Here is a 16,450-nt window from a genome sequence, read left to right as displayed (position 1 = left end):
AGAAAGCAATTCCTGAGCCCCACTCTCTTCTCAAATTACCAGAATCTAGTCTAATTACTCCAGTTAATAGGTAAACCCCTTCCAGGCTAAGAATTCCCAGACTAGAAGAATAAATATCTGTCACCATCAGATCATCCTCTTACCAGAGTCCAGCACACAGCAGTTTTTCAATAAATGCTTGTTTAATGAATGAATGAATAAATGAATCAATGAATGAATCACTGCAAGGTTTATAAATACCTGCTTTCAGTACAAATTCCATGATTTAAGTCCTGCTTGGGGGAATAAGATGTGGAGAAAGTATCTCAAAGATTAGATTACAGAATAGTTAATGAATAGGCACAAGGCAGCTGTTGAGTGGAATCATTCATTTAAATAAGGAAGACTCTGAAACTTAAATCCTGAAATTATTATCATTATCACCACATAATCATCATCATCATCACTATTATCATCACCAAAATCATCATCATCACTATTAATGCTATTATTATAACAATATATCATAGCAGCTTACATTTATGTATTCTAACTATATGTGCACCAATTTGCTAAGTGCTTTATAACTGTTGGCATTTTTTTATCTCTCCCAAACCTTAGAAAATAGATATGGTCTTATCCCCATTTAGAGATATGAAAAAAAAGAAAAATCAGTAAGGTTGGGTTGCTTGTCCAAAGTCACTATTCTAATGTCACCATTATTAGAAAACAGAGTCACAGTTCACATCCAAGTTGCTGAACTCCAGAGCCTAAATTGTTAGAAACTACATTCTCCCATCTTACCAAAATCCACTCCTACCTCCCCTGCAGGACAACCAACCTCCAATATCTTCCAGTTCCCCGGAGAGCAGCAAAACTAGTTTAAGTCCAATTCTGGCTGAATTCTTGTGTATTTTCCCATCATCATCTCACTAATAAAGCTACCCTATCAAGTGGTTCTGATTGCAGCTTCTCTCCACCCAAAGTCTGGGCAACCATTACTCCCACGGATCCGTATCTGCACTGCCGAGTTTATGCTTTAATATAATTTGGTGGCTCCCACTCCCCCACAGATCCTCTTTTTTCTTCATTTGCTTCCAATAAAGAGGCATTATTTGCTTGGGAGATTTCCAGGGTAACATGAATCCATCTTTTGAAAACTAGTCCCTGCATCTGGAAAATTGAATGATGCTTTGGTGTTTGTTTAGCAAGAGAGTCAGTTCTTGGAAACAGCATTGTTATTTTATTATCTTTAATGCTTTTAAGCCATATTAAGCAGATTTAATTTTCAAAGATGTTGTTTCTCACCCCCACCCCCTTTTTTAAATGGACAAGTCAGTTTCTACTTTCAAACTGGCTGCCTTCAAATATGCCACTGAGCATTGATTCGGCCACTTAACCGAATTAGCTACCATGGTCCATCTGTACCTTCCTGCCCTTCTCCAGCAAAGCAGGTGTTTCCTTTAACATAATGAGAAGCCTTTTTCTTATCAGAACCACTTCTTATTATAACATTAAGTTACTTATACATCCCAGAACGCCAAATCCATCATATAAATAAGAAGGCATACCCCCTCAGTCCACAGATTGCAGTTCCTTTAAGAAAGAGATGTATGACATCCCCTAATTCATAAACCAGAGAGATTTTTGATCACCCAATGCTTCCTAGGCTTTTTATCCTTTGCATCAATAAATGCCATTACTGGAGATGCTTACAATTTCAGCGTATGAAAGCTTCAATAATCATCTCATCTAGAGAACAAGAGATTGCTCCATTTCTCCATACCCCAGGTAAGATTTTGAAACTTGGAAAGGCTAAAAAACAGTAATATCTAGTAATTCACATGTGTTTTCTATTCTTAATAAAAGCAAATGAAAATATATCGCAAAGTATAGAGCTTTAAAGAAAAGAATAAAATTTACTCTCATATTGAAAAATTCATGTAGTAAGATCTTAAATCACACACTGAAACATATCATGATGATAATAGAACTAAGTGATAATTGAGCAGCAGAGTAAAAGGATTCCCTTGAATTTAGTCGCCTTGAATTTTTTATTTTTTTATTTATTTTTTTAAAGATTTATTTATTTATTTATTTATACACGCACCAGGTACAGTCAGAAGAACGGGAGGGTGAAAGAATTCACCAGAGCCAGAGCAGGGAGCAGAACAGGCAGACGGACGAAGTACACTGCTGAGGGGAGCAACAGGCATGGCAGGAGAGGTCTGCGCACCATGTGGGACCCTTGCCGGCAGCCAGGGATCCAACCGGCGCTGCAGAGGCTGCGGGCAGTTTCACAGCCCAGCGCTCAACCCCTGCGCCACCAGGGGAGGCCCTGCCTTGAATTTTTTAAATAAAAAAATAGATTTGTTTGCAGGATGGGTCCTTGGGTAGAAACATAGTCTATAAAAAGCATAGTAAACAGTAATAGTGTATGGAATTGAGAGGTAACTCATTGACCACTCTAATAAGTAAAATCTAAGTCATACAAAGGGACTCTAAAATCCAGATCAAAGGATCAAGGTTCTGAATTTCACAAAGCACCCAGTGTTGTTTCATGTCTTTTGTCTCTCACAGGGGAAAAAGATCTCTGTCTTTTAGTTGAATTATACAAAGGACCCTGCATGAGATATACATAGAAGAGTTCCTTGCTCACATGGTGATAAATATTACCTCCATGGTTTAAGGAAAGAGCTCTTTTTCTTCTGTTGAAATCCATCTAAACCCATTAATTCAATTACACGATTATTGAGTACCTATCAATAACAATGACCAATGTTAGATGCACCAAAAAAGATTAGGTGGATTATAGCAATACAAGTTTCCTGCCATTCCTTATGTTAACTATGCCATTTATTGTTAACAACAAAAAAACAAATAATTATAAAATCTACCATGTGTAAAAATTGTCAGAGGAAACATGTCTTTCTTTTTTTTTTTCATGTCGAATCACCTTCAACACTGATGATTTAGAATTTGCCATTTATTGTGGATCCTTAGAAGGATAACACATGGTCCTGACTTTGAGGTTTGCAAAGCTGAATCTTACAGCGAAAATTTAAAGAATATTTAGCCAAGAAAATTCTAAATGATTTTAAGATGAATAATAAAAAAAGTGCAGCACTGATTAAAAAAATACAGGGGGGGGGGCCTCCCCGGTGGCGCAGCAGTTGAGCACTGGGTTGCAAAGCTGCCCCCAGCCTCTGCAGCGCCGGTTCGATCCCCGGCTGCTCGCCGGCCACCAGGGTGAGGGTCCCACATGGCGCGCAGACCTCTCCTGGGGTGCCTGCTGCTCCCCTCAGCAGTGTACTTCGGTCCTTCTGCCTGCTCTGCTCCCCGCTCTGGCTCTGGTGAATTCTCTCACCCTCCCACGCTTCTGACTATACCCAGTGCATGTATAAATAAATAAATAAATCTTTAAAAAAAAAATACGGGGAGGGGGGAGAAAAGGAGAGATGTGGAAAATATAAGCAAAATTCACCAATGAATAAAGAATGCTCACTAGAGAACTGTTATCATGAAGCAGATAAACAACATGACCAAACATCATATCAAGAATTCCAAAATAAGAGTGGCACAACAATCAAGCCTCTGAAGGAAAGCAGAGATGCAGAACCTAAGACAATGGATGCTGAGACTCTAGAAGATGAAAAAAGAACTGGCAGAGCTTGGTTAGTAACAGAAAGAAAATTTAAAAAATCAAAACCATCCAATATTGAATGAATAAATTGGAAAACAGACATGGTAGAATGTCCACAAGAAGAAAAAAAAGAGAGCAGTATGATAAATATATATATATATATATATATATATGGAATAGACTTTGAAAGAATTAATGACAAAGAAAAAATACAGATAAAAGGATGAGAAGATATAGCAATTGCATAATTGGAGTCCAAGTCAAGGAAAATCAAGGCAGAAGACGAGAAAATATAATGGAAAATACAATTTAAGAAAACATTATTTTAAAAAAGGTGACAAATCTACCCTTCAAAAGATTATACAATTCTATAGCCAGGAAAAAATGATACAGGAAGGTAAATCAGGATGACATAATGGAAAATTATTGAATCTCAAAACAAAGAAAGAATCCTATGGAGTCAATAAAAAAAGATTAAGTAACTTATAAGGTGGAAAAATACTGCTCCCAGATTTTCCTACTGCAATATTCACCAACAAGAGCTAGTGAACAACACCTCAAAAAGAAAACATAAGAAATGTAAAAAAAAAAAATATATTGAGCTCTGGTTAATAACAGGCATGCCAAAGTGTTTGAGGGATGGGTTGTATTGATGGTTATTCCTTATTTCTCAATGTATCAAAAATAGGATGAGCTGAAAATTGGATAGAATGATGCATAAATGAATAGGTAGTGATAAAGCAACAACAGTAAAATATTAATTATAAAATCCTAATGGTAAGAATATAAGCTATTTACTGTAAAATTCCTTTAACTTTTCTCAACATTTGAGTTTTCTTAAAAACTATTAGGAAAAATAAACAATGACACAGAAACCTAAGTAAAATAACTTAGGTTATAAAGATGTGATTGATATATACCACAATTGAACCTTAAACCTAGACAGTTGTTCTCAAGTTCTTATGAACATTTGTGAAAATTGATCGATAATTAGACCCCTAAAACCTTTGATAAATTTCCCCAAATAGCAACTATACCAGAAGGATCTCTGACCATTATGCAATAAAACTTGAAATTAACACTAAATCAGAAATTCTTAGGCCTCTCCTTCTGGGAATTTCAAAACTCTCTCTGAGATTTTATGTCAAATAGAAATACATACCAACAATACAGAATTTCATAAAATGTTGTTTATCAAAAACATATGCTAAAAACATTAGTGGGAAAATTCCTTTGTCTTAAATATTTCTTTAAGTAAGATAAAGAATGAAAACAAAAGAACATTACATGATTTTAAAAGTTATAAGTAAAACAAATAAACAAAAGGAAAGCAGTCTAAGGAATTAGGGAAACATAATCAGAAAGTAATAATTTCCATAAAAGAATAATAGGGGAGAAATGAAAAATTTAAAAGCAGTTTTTTTTTAATTTGAAACTTGAAATACTTTTGGTATGCAGAAATATTTCAAAATTAGTACATAGAGATCCCAAATACATAGGATGAGTTGAAACTTGGATAGAATAATGCATAAATCGATAGGTAGTGACAAAGCAACAACAGTAAAATATTAATTATAAAATCCCAATGGTGAGAATATAAGCTATTTACTGTAAAATTCCTTTAACTTTTCTCAACATTTGAGCCATGTATCTATGGCTTTCCCAATGTTAACATATTGCACAACCACAGCACAACTATTAAACCAGGCAATTAAATGAATACAATATAATTAACTAATCTACAGATTTTATTAAAATATTCTTAATTTTCCCACAAATTTCTTTTTCTGGTCCAGGATTCATTCCAGGATTCCATATTATATTTAGTTACTATGTCTCCTTAGTCTCCACCAGTATGTGTCAGCTCCTGATGGAGCTTCATGACTTTGACACTTTTTTTTAAAGATTTATTTATCTATGCATACAAGAGCTGGGGTACAGGCCAGAGATGCAGGGGGTGAGAGAATTCACCAGAGACAGAGTGGGGAACAGAACAGGCAGACTGACCAAAGTAGACTGCTGAGGGGAGCAGCAGGCAAGTCAGGAGAGGTCTGCTGCTCCATGTGCGTTGCTCCCCAGCCAGCCAAGGATGGAACTTATGCTGCAGAGGCTGCGGATTGCTTCATAGTGTGGTGCTTAACCTCTTCCACCACCGGGGAGGCCCAACACTTTTGAAGAGTACGTGTCAGTTATTTTTTGGAATGACCCTCAATTTGAATTACTCTGTTATTTTCTTTTTTTCAAAGATTTATTTATTTATTCATAAAGAACTGGGGTACAGACGAGAGGTGTGTGGGGGTGAGAGGATTCACCAGATACAGAGTGGGGAGCAGAACACGCAGGCTGAGTGAAATACACTGCTGAGGGGAGCAGCAGGCGAGTCAGGAGAGGTCTGCTGAGCCATGTGGGTTGCTCCCTGGCTGGGGATCGAACTCATGCTGCAGTGGCTGTGGATAGCTTCATAGGCTGTGTCCTAACCTCTTGAACACCAGGAAGGCCCTACTCCAGTATTTTCTTTTGATTAGTTTGAGGTTTGCAAGAATATTATAAAGTATATTATATCACAATGTAGCTGATGTCTCATTACTGACACACATATGAGAAGATGGTAAATAATAAAGGAAGCATCTCAACTAAATAGGAGAAAAGCTAGACTTTAGATAATTCTAGGCATAATAAGCTTGAAAACAAGTCAAATCAATAATTCACACATTACAGCAAGGTAAGTTCCAAATGGATTATAATTTACTTTTTTAAAATTCATGTAAGTGCTAGAAGAAAACATGGGAAAGTTCATTTATAAACTTAGGTGAGAAAAGGATTTTCTAACAATTACTCAAAATCCAGAAGCTATAAATATACAAGTTGTAAATCAACAATTTTTAAAAATTCTTCTGCATGGGAAAAAATGAGCCAAAAATGTAAAAAAGGGAATAAATATTATTACTGATATCACAGACATTGGTTTATATCCTTAATATGTAATAATTCCCAGAAATAAAGATTAATATCTCAATATAAATAGCACATATGATAAGAACAGGCAGTTTATATGAAAGGAAATAAAAATCTACCCAGGCATATGAAAATAATGTACAACCTATGACAAGCAGAACTGGAAACCTCCCCACCCCCAATTCCTGCCTTTTAATTTTTATACTCTGTGTAGTCTCCTCCTTTTGAATATAAGAGGGACCTATGATTTGCTTTAACAGATTATGGTAAAGGTGACTAAATATACTTCTGTGGTTACATTATGTATTATGACAGAGACAAGGAATGCCTATAATGTGTTTGTAAGTGCACTGGACACAATTAAGGACAGAACCAGTGAGCTTGAAGACATGTCAATAGACACTTCCTAAACAGAAATGCAAGGAGGAAAAAAAAAGGTGTAATAGACAAAAACTGCTGGACTATCACAATACTGTAATTAACATATGTGTAATGCAAATATTAGAAGGAAAAGAAAGAGAAAAGGGAACTGAAAAAATATATGAAGCAATAATGCTAACAACTTTCTGAAATTAGTGGCACACATTAAATCACAGACCAAGGAATCTCAGAGAATGCCTGCTATGAAAAATACCAAAAATAAACACCTCAGCATATCATATTTAAACAATAGAAAACAAAAGACAAAGACAAAGTCCTGAAAGAAGTTATAAAGGGAAAAACACCTTAGCTATAGAGAAAAAAAGATAAAAATTACATTGGTTTTGGGCCGCCCTGGTGGCGCAGGGGTTAAAGACAGCACTATCATGTAGCATGAGTTTGATCCCTGCCTGCCAGGGAGCAATCCACATGGCGCAGCAGACCTCTCCTGCCTTGCCTGCTGCTCCCCTCGTCAGTGTATTTCGGTAGATCTCCCTGTTCTGCTCCCCACTCTCTCTCTGGTGAATCCTCTCATCCCCACACCTCTGACTGACACTCCAGTTCTTGAATGCATAAATAAATAAATCTTTTTAAAAAATTACATCAGTTTTCTCTTCAGAAATCATGTAAGCAAGAATAGAGTAAAATATTTAAGTGTTGAAAGAAGAAAACCACCAACTTCTAGTTCAGTATCCATCAAAATTATCCTTCAAACCTGAAGAAATAAAAATTTCTGAGGCAAATAAATATTGAGAAAATTTGTCACCATTAGACCTGCCTTTTAAGAAATGTTAAAGGAAGTTTTTCAGGACAAACTTCTGACTACATAAATAAAATTTAGAGAGTCAATAAAGAATGCAAAATAAAATATATTTCTTGTTCTTTTTTTTAAAGATTTATTTATTTATTTATACAAAAACTGGGGTACAGACCAGATTCGCGGGAGGGTGAGAGGATTCACCAGAGACAAAGTGGGGAACAGAACAGGCAGACTGATGAAATACACTCTGAGGGGAGCAGCGGGCATGACAGGAGAGGTCTGTGGCACGATGTGGGACCCTCGCCGGCTGGCCGGGATTGAAGCGGCACTGCAGAGGCTGCAGATAGCTTCACAGTGCTGTGCTCAACCGCCTGCACCACCAGGAGTATCCCATTTTCTTGTTCTTAAATCATCTAACAGATAATAGTTCATTCAAAAGAATAGTGATAATATGCTGGATGATTATAGTTTATGGGCAAATGATGTAAAAGATGGTAATGTTATAAGGTATAAGAGATAGGAATTGAGAATTCTGTGTTATAAGGTAATCATATTACTTAAGAAGTAGTTTAGCATATACATATGTGTACATATACACACAGAAATTATATGTAATTGGGTGTATGTCAATATATATTAGTGTATGTATATCACATGTGCCCATGATATAGTGTCCATATAAGTAAGCATAAATTAATTGTATGTTGCAAAGTCCAGGGAAACCACTAAAAGAATTTTAAAAACAAGTATAGCGGATATACCAAGAGAGGAGAGGAAATGTCATCATATAAAATGCTCAATTAAAGCCAGTTAAGGCAGAAAAGGAATGAAGACAAAAAGATACAGAGCAAAGGCAATGACTATAACCAATTTCAAATATGGTAGACATTAATCAATATTAATCCAACTATATCAATAGTTACTTTAAATGTGAATGGTGTGAATACTCCAAATAAAAGACAGAGACTGAGATTTGAAAAAAAAAAGAAAAAAAAAGGCAAAAATTCTTTACAAGAAATCCACTTTACCATAAAGACACAGGTCATGAGTAATGGGGTGGAGAGAGACATCCCATGCTGACACTAAACAAAAGAAAGTAGACAACCACACTCATTTCAGAAAAAGCAGGCTTCAGAGCAAGGAATATTATCAAGGATAAAGAGGAGTATCAGATAATGATAAAGAGGTCAATATTCCAAAACAGACATAAAATCCTTAATATGCATAGGCTTAACAACAGAGTATCAAAATATGTGAGGTGAAAACTGGTAGCACTGCAAGGAGAAATAAACACATACAACTATTACATTTGGAATCCTCAACACCTCTCTCAGTAATTGACTATCCAGCAGGTTGAATATCTGTGAGAGTATAGCTGAACTGAACAGGACCATCAATCAACTGAATCTAATTGACATTTATAAAACACTTCACCCAACAACAGCAGAATACACATTCTTCTCAAGCTCACATACAATATTCACCAAGATAGACAGAATAACAGGTTAGAAAACACATATTAGCAAACTTAAAAGAAAAGAATTTAAACAAAGTATGCTGTCAGACCACAAAAGACTGAGATTAAACTAGATTAACTAGAAATCAAAAACAGTAAGATATCTGGGAAATCACAAAATATTTGGAGATTAAACAACACCCCCATAAACAACACATTGGTCAAACAGGAAATGTCAAAAGAAAGTTTTAAATATTTGGAATTAAATGAAAATATAACTTATCAAAATTTGTGGGATGCTCTGAAAGCAATGCTTACAGGGAAATTTATAACACTGAATGAATAGATCGAAAATAAATAAAGTAAACTCCTTTAGGAACTACAAAAAAAAGCAAATTAAATACAAATAAAATATAAGTAAAGAAAAAATAGAGCAGAAATCAATGAAATTGGAATCAGAGAAACAGTAATATCAATAAAACCAAAAACTGGCTCTTGGAGAAGATTAATAAAATTCATAAATCTTTAGCCAGGTAAACCAAGGGGAAAAAAGTGAACACACATTGTTATCAGAAATGAGAACTGGATCACCACTATTGATCCCATGAATACTAAGAGGATAATAAAGGAATATAATTCTCTGCTCACAAATTGATAAGTGAAATTGACCTTGAAAGACACACTCTATCAAAATCAATAATTAACCTTCCAAAACATAAAGTATCAGGCCCAGGTGGTTTCACTGGTGAAATCTACCAAATACTTAAGGAAGAAATTATAGTAATTCTCTAAAAGCTCTTCTAGAAAATAGAAGCAGAAGGATACTTCCTAAGCCATGCTATGAAGCCAAGATTAACCTAATACTGAAATTAGGCAAATATTACAAAAATCCAAAATTATAGATCAGTATCTCTTATTAGCATAAATACAAAAATCTTTCACAAAATATCGGCAAATCGAATCTAACAATGTATAAAAGAATTGTTCACCATGGCCAAGTAGGGTTTATTCTAGATATGCAGTGCTGGTTCAATATTATAAAATCAATTAATGTAACCCATTTCATCAACAGACTAAAGGAGAAAAATTGTACCAATACATGTAGAAAAACCATTTATAAAATCCAGAAACTATTCATTTAATAATTCTCAACAAGCTAGGAATAGAGCAAAACTTTCCCAGCTTAATAAAGACCATTCATGAAAAACTCACAATTAACATCATATATAATATGAACTTCTACTTCCCCCTAAGAATGGGAACAAGGCAATGATGTACCTCTCACCACTGTTTTTCAACATCTAATTGGAAGTCACAGATAATGCAATAAGTCAAGAGAAGGAAATAAAAAGTATACAGATTAAGAAGAAATAAAACTGTCTTCAAACACAGATTACATGATTATTTGGATAGAAAATCCCAAAGAATCAACAGAAAAACTCCTGGAATTATACACCAAAGTTGCAGGATACATGGTTAATATACAAAAGTCAAAACACTTCCCTATAGATCAGCAACTGAAAGTTTAAAATTAAATCAATATGATTTATATTAGTGCTATACCAAAAGGAAATATAGAGGTATAATTCTAAAAAAAATATGAAAAAGGTCTAATTAAAAAAATTAAAACTGTGAAGAAAGAAATCAAATATCCATATAACTGGACAGAAAGTTGATATTCATATATAGGAAGATTCAATTTTGTTAAGATGTTAATACTTCTCGGGCCTCCCTGGTGGCGCAGCGGTTGAGTGCTGGGTTGCGAAGCTGCCTGCAGCCTCTGCAGCGCCGGTTCGATCCCAGGCTGCTCCCCGGCCACTGGAGGAGATTCCCACATGGCGCGCAACCTCTCCTGCCGCCCACTGCTCCACTCAGCAGTGTACTTCGGTCCTTCTGCCTGCTCTGCTCCCTGCTCTGGCTCTGGTGAATTCTCTCACCCTCCTGCGCTTCTGACTGTACCCAGTGCATGTATAAACAAAACAAACAAACAAACAAATAAATAAAACATGCCTCTATTAAAAAAAAAAGATGTTAATACTTCTCAAATTGATCTAGAGATTCAATGTAATCCCAATAAAATTCTAGCAATTATTTCACTACTATCAGTAAAGTGATCTTAAAGTTTATACAACAAAGAGAAAAAAATACAGAATAGTCAACTCAACGCTGAAGAAAAGTCACAGGACTAACAATCTCTGAATTCAAAATGAAACTACAATAACCAAGTTATTGTGGTATTGGTGAAAGAAGAGATAAGTAGATCATGGAACAGAAGAGAGTCTGGGAATGGGCTCATGCAATCACAGTCAAGTGAACTTTGAAAAAGGAGCTGAGGCATGTCAATAATGAAAGGATGTTCTTTTCAACAAGTTGATTGAAACAATCAGACATTTACATGCAAAAAAAATGTAGCTAAGTACAGACCTTATACCTTTCACAAAAATAAACTCAAAATGGATCATAGACCTAAATGCAAAATTACAAAACTTCCAAAGGTAACAAAGGGGGAAAATCTTGGTGACGTTGGGTTTGGTTATACATTTTTTGATACAACACCTAAGGCACAATCCATGAAAATACAATCCATAAAAAAGTGTTAACTTGTACTTTATTAAAATTAAAAATTTCTACTCTGAAAAAGACACTTTTAAAAATATAAAGGCAATACTCTGGCAGAGAAATATTTGCAAAATGTATTTCATAAAGGATTTCAATACAAAATATACAAAGAACTCTTAAAATGCAACAACAAGAAAAACAACCAAATTAAAAAAAAAAAAACTAAAAATCTGAAGAGACACTTGACCAAAGAAGTTATAACAGATGTTAAATAAACATGGAAAGATGCTCAACATCATTAGAGAATTTGCAAATTAAAACATCAATGTGATACCACTACACAACTATTTAAGAGGTTAAAATCCAGAACACAGACAATAGAAAGTGCTGTCAATGATACAGAACAATAGGACAGCTCATTCTTTCATTCATTGCTGACAGGAGTGCAAAATGGCACAGTCACTTTGAAAGATAGTTTGACAGTTTCTTATAAATCTGAACATAGTTTTACTATATGATTCACCAATTGCAGTCCTTAGTAGGAACCTTATGTTCACAGGAAAAACTTGCACTTGAATGTTTAAAGCATTTTATTTATAGTTGCTAAAACTTAAAGGCAAGGCAACCAAGATGTCCGTCAATGGGTGAATGCATAAACAAACTGTGGTGCAGCCACACAAATCATTCAGTGAAACCATTAACGGGGTGGGGGGAGGGGAGAACACAGACAGAGAGTGACAGACAGACAGAGAAAAAGAGAAAGAGAAGGACAGAGAGAGACAGAGACAGAGAGAGAGAAACAGAAAGAGAGAGAGAGAGACAGGGAGAGAGACAGAGAGAAAGACACAGAGACAGAGACAGAGAGAGACAAAGAGAGATAGGCAGGCAGACAGAGAGACAGAGAGAACACATTATCAAGACAACCCCCCAAAAAGGAGGAACTCTGTGCATATTGCTAAGTAAAAGAAGCCAGTCTTGAAAGACTACACATGCATGATTTCAACTATAGGACACCATAGAAAAGGCAACATTAGGGGCCTCCCCGGTGGTGCAGCAGTTGAACGCTGGGTTGCGAAACTGCCCGCAGCCTCTGCAGCACCTGTTCGTTTCCTGGCTGCTCCCCGGCCACCCGGGCGAGGGTCCCACATGGCGCGCAGACCTCTCCTGCCGCCCACTGCTCCCCTCAGCAGTGTATACTTCGGTCCTTCTGCCTGCTCTGCTCCCTGCTCTGGCTCTGGTGAATTCTCTCTCACCCTCCTGTGTTCTGACTGTACCCAGTGCTTGTATCAATCAATCAATCAATAAATCTTTAAAAAAGAAAGAAAAGGCAACATTATAAGGACAATCAAAATTCCCTAGTTGTCAGGGAGGAAGGAAGGGATAACTATGTGGAACACAGGGGCTTTTTAGGGCAAGTAAACTCTTCTGTGTGCTACTGTAAGAGTGGACACATGGCATTATGCACTTGTTAAAACTCATAGAAATGAACAACACAGAGTGAACTCTAATAAAAAGGATGGTGTTTGTTGATAATAATGTATCAGTATCAGTTCATTATTGTAACAAATATACAACTAATGCAAGATGTTAAAAATAGAGAAAGTGGTGTGGAAGGGCAGAGACATTATTTGGGAGTCCATTCCTCTCTGTAGTTCTGTAGTTTCCACTCAAATTTTCTGTAAACCTAAAGCAGTATGGCTTTTTCCTTAGATTTATTTATTTATGCATACAAGAACTGGGGGATGAGAGGATTCACAGAGACAGAGCAGGGAGATTGACTGAAATACACTACTGAGGGGAGCAATGGGAGAGTCAGGAAAGGTCTGCTGCGCCATGTGGTTTGCTCCCTGCCTGGGGATCGAACTCGTGCTGGAGAGGCTGTAGATAGTTTCATAGGTTGCGTCTTAACCCCTTGTGCCACCAGGGAGGCCCAGGCTTTTGTTTTATTTTTTTGAGGTAACATTGATTTAAATTATATTTTTAAAAAACAACACCCACAGAAGATTTGTCTGACCTCTAGGAGACACCTAAACTTGAATGTCCTAGAACTAATATTTTCTTGTACTATTCTCAATATCCCTGTGGAATTTACCCTATAGAATTCATCCATAAGTGTAAAGCATGCTCAACCACACAAAAAAATGATACTTACTGCCACATTATTTTGAACCAGTCTAAATTTTGAGAACATCTAAATATGAATCAAGAAGGAACATTTAAGAGAATACTGGGACTCACAATGCAACAGTAAAAAAGAACAAAGTTGACTTGTGTACATTGATGTGGAAAATGTCCATGCTGTACTGTTAAGGAAAAAAATAAAGTTGCAGAAAAATGTGGACAGCAAACTTTAAAGTATAATAGAATTCTGTTTGCAAATGCAATAAAGAAAGATCTGGAAGGATATACAACAAACTGAAAACAGTGCTTACCTCAGGGGAGGTATGTGGGATTTTAAAGGTAGGAGGGGAGAGGTTTACTTTTTACTCTTTTTACTTCCTATTGCTTAATTTTTTTCCTGCAACTATGATGTATTGTTTTTTACACATGAATAAAAATATAAAGATTTTTTAAAACCCAGAGGAGTGTCCGTGTTCAGAAGCAGCGGCCTTCTCAGGGGCTGTTTGCCATTACCTCGGTTCATTTCTTTCATACCAGGAAGGGCTAAAGGAACCTCAGTGTTCTCCATAGCATTGTTAACCGGGGCACTGAATCTAACTTGCCATACCCTGTAATTGGATCCTTCCAGTAAAGCTGCCTCAATAAAATGTCCCAAGTGCCTCAGCCAAGTGTTTAGGAGGCACATAGGACCCTGGTGGCAGCTTTGGGGGTGGGGATGGAGGCCTGGGTCTGGGGCCTGGGTCTAAAATGCTGTAGGAGGCATGCATTAAAGTCCCAGCAAGCTTAACTAGCACCAGAGGAGCACGTCTGCATTTTCCATGCAGGCTTAGAGACTTGTTTGCAAGGCTCAGGATCCCTGGTGAGCTGTTTTCTGCGGCTTCAGTTACAGCACAATTGCAAAAGTATTAATGCAATGAGACTTTTGTATAACTACATTAGGAAGGAGGAAAATTAACTCTGTGGTTTCTCCAGCAGGCATTCACAACTTGTGATAATGAATATAGCTCAAGAATGAGATGACTGTTGATAATTATCCCTTAAATCCCATCTTGTGTGATACCAAAAATGACAGGCAGGGAAAGACCTATGAGTCCCTGTTTGCTTGACCTAGAAGTACTATCTATGCTCCATTCAAATGGCCTTTCCTTTTATTGTTTCATCTCCCAGGGGCCTTGAATTCCCTTGTGATCTGGGGAATAAGCTCTCTACCGTGGTCATTTTTGTTTCAAGGTTTCAAAGCCAAGAGCTGAATCCAGATGTGGCCTTTAAAGTCATGCCAGCTTGGAGCCCCAGATTGTTTGTGCTTTAACATTGTCTGCCTCACTTCCCTTCATCCTGGACTGGGGTCTTACAAGATGAAATTATACAGACATGTCAGCACAGAGTTGGCACCTGAACTCAGACCTTTGGTATTTTATTCCAGATTATGAAGTCATGGGTTCATTACTACCTTCATTCTTTTCTTTATTCAGCAAATTCTTTTTTTGAGCCTTTATTATGGGAAGTAAGAAAGCATGATAGTTAAAGATGTCCACTTTAGAATTAAAATTTTGTAGGCTCTCACCTCTGTCCCAACACTTTTTAGCCATGGGAACCTTAGCAATTAATATAGCCTCTCTTGGTATCTTTGTTTCCCCATATTTAAATGGGAATAATGACGGAACACATTTTATAAGATTTTTAAGAAGGCTACAGAATTTAATAGCAGTAAGGGGCTTAAGCAATCATACAAATAATCCATCTTATGAAAATGTTAGCTACAATTGTTGTTATTATTATTATCACTTTTATCATTATGTTCTAAGCATACTGCTTTGTACTTGGAATACAATGATGAAAAAAAAAAAAATCCAGGGGCCTGCTTATACACAATTTACAGATTAGGAGGTTCTAAGGAGTAATCACATATGGGGTAACAAAGTAACAAATGTGAGATGGACATTGTGACTGTGCTTCAAAAGAGAAGCATATGATGCCTTGCTGTGGAGTGGTTGAGGGCTGAAAGAGATTTAACCTAGTCAGGGATTTAACCTAGTCGGGATCATCAGGCAAGGCTTAACTGAGGTCATGGTGCAGTTGTGAAGTGTAAAGAAGGAATTGACTGGGCAAAACGGAAAGGAAGTCTTTTAATGAAATAAAAGAAAGTGCAAAGGCCCTGCATCTGCTGAAGCACAGTCTACACGGAACCACAAAAATGCCTGTGTGGGTGGAGCACAGATATCAAAGGAAGGGCATGATAAAGCTGAACCCCAGTAAGTGTCACATCTCTTGGGGCTGTAGAGTTACTTTAATGGGTTTGCCATTATCATAGTTGTAACAGATAGTCATTGAAGAGCCTGAGGCAAGAGCATACCAAGACCAAATTTCCATTTTGAATACATACGCCAGGCTGCCAAATGAAGAATAGATTGAAGGAATGCTCCTTCCTCAATATCCAATGTCTGTCTTTGTTGACCCTCCCTTTGTGGTATATAAATGAAATCACCGGCATCCCAGGAAGATGTCAGTGATTTTCCTAAGAGCTAAAGCCCGGAAGAGGTGTAGAGAGGTTGGGGTT

This window comes from Talpa europaea, assembly GCF_964194135.1.
Source record: "Talpa europaea genome assembly, chromosome: 9".
Lineage (NCBI taxonomy): Eukaryota > Metazoa > Chordata > Mammalia > Eulipotyphla > Talpidae > Talpa > Talpa europaea.
Note: the sequence above shows the minus strand (reverse complement) of the source record.